The sequence below is a fragment of the Pygoscelis adeliae genome, unplaced genomic scaffold (genome assembly GCF_000699105.1).
Source record: "Pygoscelis adeliae isolate BGI_AS28 unplaced genomic scaffold, ASM69910v1 Scaffold150, whole genome shotgun sequence".
In the NCBI taxonomy this organism is placed as follows: domain Eukaryota; kingdom Metazoa; phylum Chordata; class Aves; order Sphenisciformes; family Spheniscidae; genus Pygoscelis; species Pygoscelis adeliae.
Window position 1 is genome coordinate 1,163,415 of NW_008823872.1, and position 3,775 is coordinate 1,167,189.

Here is a 3,775-nt window from a genome sequence, read left to right on the forward strand (position 1 = left end):
CATCAGGGATGGGCTAAGCACCCTGACAGCTTTCAGCCTCTGAGGAAAGACTGTTCTTTTCTCCCCTGGCCCACAGGTGGGAGCGACTCCAAAAGCCCAGTCAGGAAAAGAGACAAGGGTGGCCTGGAAACAATATACTTTTTCTGGTAAATTATGATTATCAACATAGCAGTTAAAATTGCTGGTAACCTTTTCTGGAGCTATGGACAATAATAATAATAAAAAACCAGTTAATACTCAAAAAGCAAATAAGATTCCCACACAGTCCAGAGTCCTAATACACACACATATGATCCACCTGTCCAGCAAACAAAAAGAGCAACAAAACAGTAGAGAAGGTCAGATTACTGCAAAACAATACTGTACCATTTGTGATGCCACCTGGGAAAAAAAAAAAGACAATATGGGCCTCGCACATACTCAGACAGTGAAGTTACCACCCAACATAAAAACGATTTGGGCATCTCCTCATGATACAGCACCACGGCCATTAAAGAGAGACACCGAAGCACTGAGTAACTGTGAGAAGTTGCGCACTGCTGTGCATTTTTTTTCTTTTAAACTAATTGCCACCATGAACTTCAGGTGCAAAACAAAACAAGGCTCTGAAGACTACCATTACCTGCATCTGCACTTCTAAATATACTGGTCCCATGACTACTTGATAATATCCTATCAATTGGCCACCACCCACGTGTCTATCTTATCTGTCTCTACCGTAGAACACCAGAAATAACGAAAGCAAGAGGAGACTTGATTTGGAACTGAATCGCAGCAGGTCAATAAGTAGCACTGCTTTGTCAAGAACTATGAAAATCCACAGGATTTTCCTGTGGATCTGCAGGAAGTCAACTGCATGACAGCAGTTTTTACCCTATGTACAAGAAAAAGGGATCAGCAGCTTCCCCGTCTTTATACTCCTCCATAGAAATTAACCTAATGTGATTGCTAGTGATTGCTACCGAAATACACCTCTAAGAAAAGGAATGCCTCATTCACTCCCCTTTACAAAAATGAATTGCAACAGTGCAAACAACTTTGTATTCACCTTAAGTTTCTGGCAGACATTTGAGAACACTAGAGATGTAAAGCAGGCACTTTAATACACACAATACTTCAGCAGGCTTCAGACAGGCTCTAAAGAAAACTTGCAACATAGTCAAGAAAACCCAAAAAACCTAGCTGAGCAAGATGCACACGCTATTACTCTCTTCAGATACTGGTGTTATTAACACACCCCGTCTTGAACGAAGAAACTATCGTACCACTAACACACCTACCTGACACACACTGCTCCCCTCCAAAAACCTCTTCCCTTTATGATCATTATGAAAAGACAACAGTTGCATTCTCTGACCTTCCCAGGCCACGCAACATTCATTCCACGCCAGCATTTGGGACAAGAGCTTTAGAAGCAATTAGCCACAGTTACGTATTTGGTAACACACCACAGAAGGCAGCATTAGAGCAGAGCGAACGGCGGCAGCTTCAGCTGGTACTAATTCCAGAACATTGTTTGTCAGATTATCTTAGCAGTTTCTCACAAACAAAAAGGTGCCCATAATTATCCAATTACCTGGTTTATGACTACCATGCACCATACTTGAAATAATAGATTTCTGTACATAATTGTATAAAGGAGAGAGTTTAGGAAATTTAGATAGTCAACAGTCTGCTGTGGCTGAAGAAACAACAGATATTAAATAGCTCCTGCTATGTGCAAATTATTTTTCAATCCTGGCAATTTCATTTTGATATGAAAACATTTCAGTTTTTTGTCAGTTATTTCAAGACTGCTTAGTAACCTACTAAAAGCTGTGACACGGTAAGAGAAGCTTAGCACAACAATTCAAACAATTTCACTTCTTGACGCTCCGCCATATCAACAACGAAGATTGCATGACCCGACAGCATCTAAGAAGTTTTGCCCCGCTATCAGCATGACATAAGTTTGTCCAGAACCCAAGACAATCTACGCCTTTGATGAACGCAGGACATAGATTGCTTCCTATGTTTAAAAGTCTCGGAAAACACTGCATTTAAATCTTTAGGTACTGAACTCCAGCTTACAAAGTACGTGGTTTTGTACTGTGGCATACTGTAGCAAGCGACATCTCTGTTGAATATTTCTGCAATTCAGTTGACAGAAGAGAAATTAACAAAGTAGTAAATACTGCCAGTACACCAGATTCTCCTTCCTCCTCCAGCGTTTCCCGCTCAGAGTTATTTGCTCGCGACGCAAGACTCAACTTCCAAAGCAAGTTTGGGCAGATCTAACATAGGCAGGGCAGGGCAAGGCAAAACTGAAATCACTCCGTCTTACTGAAAAATAATTCCTAAGCAAGCTTGAATAGCTTCCATGCCAATTCACCCCAGATGAAGTACCTCTTTCTTCATTAATATTTATAGTAATAACTAACAAGCCTTATTTCTTTATATAAGCTAACAGCCTATCTCCCGAAGTTGAGCTAAAAAAAAAAAAATAATCAAATTTTCAGTAGGATAGTTCACCATGACCTAGGAGTTATCTGCTGAACTCTCACATTACAATACCCACCATCTCAAAACACGCGTACAACATGCAAAACGCATTTCAACTTGCTACGGTTCAACTACCTAATCAATATTAATAAGAAACTCATACCTCAAGTTTGTTTCTGCCCAGTGGCTGCTTTGCAGCTAGCATTGAACACACTGTCTATCCAGTAAAATTTATGTGCAAGGAGCATCTCATTTCTCATGCCCCTTAACAGAACTTATCAGTAATGCATAGGATCAGCTGGCTACTAAATTATCTACTATAGCATTACTGTGTGGCATAAAATCAGCAAAAGCCTATAACCGCGCTAAAAATCTACTCCAGCTGCTTGTGATGCTAGAAAGAGGAGTTCCTCTTGCATAAGGCATCATACTAATAAATTTTTAGCCAGAAGAAGTGCAGAACTCAAAGCCGCTCAAACTGACAAAAACAACCTGCTCCCAGCCCCTTCTCTCAAGACTAGCTCCCTTCCGCATCGCGAAACATCCCATCCGCGGTCCACCACAAAGGGTAACTGCTACTAAGGACAGAGTATACTCTCCAAGACCTGACAAATCTCACACCAAAACCCTCGTGTGGAGCATCTTAAATATTTTTGAACCCTCCACGGCAGCAGCAGTTTAGAAGTCCGTTTCCTAAAACCACCATCCTGCTGCTGTTACAGAAGCGCAGTATTTCAGATTTCATGTACTGCCCGTGCCATTCCCCCCTCCATCAGCTTCAAACTGCACCTTCTACTTGCGAGTCAACTGCATCATTCACAAAAATAGCATTCTACCTATTAGTAAGTGTAGTGTCACACGCTCGGTTTGAGAGCTTAATCGTAACGGCTCTCTCCCTTCAGAGCACAGTATCATGACTTTGCAAGAAAAAAGACAGATACTCGCTTGGTGAAGTTCTTCAGCATTAAGGGTCTATTAGTAACAAAAAAGGGAAGTTACAATACTCATCAAGTTACTAGTTTTAAACCTGCATAACACGAAAGCCACAAAGGAGAGACGGTAGCGACGTTCACGCCGGGCCGCTTCGACAGCGACTCGTTGCCCAATCCCACAGTGGCCGAGAGCAGAGAGGGCCCCAGCCGCCAAGTGCTTCAATTTTTCAAATACCTCCGCAAACCTCAAGAACTACCGGTTCTCGGACGCTAACATGGCAGGTAGGACCGGCTCCGGCCGGAGGCGGCTGACGGAGAAAGAAAGGCACAGATAAACACTCGAGGAAATCTTGCAGCCAACT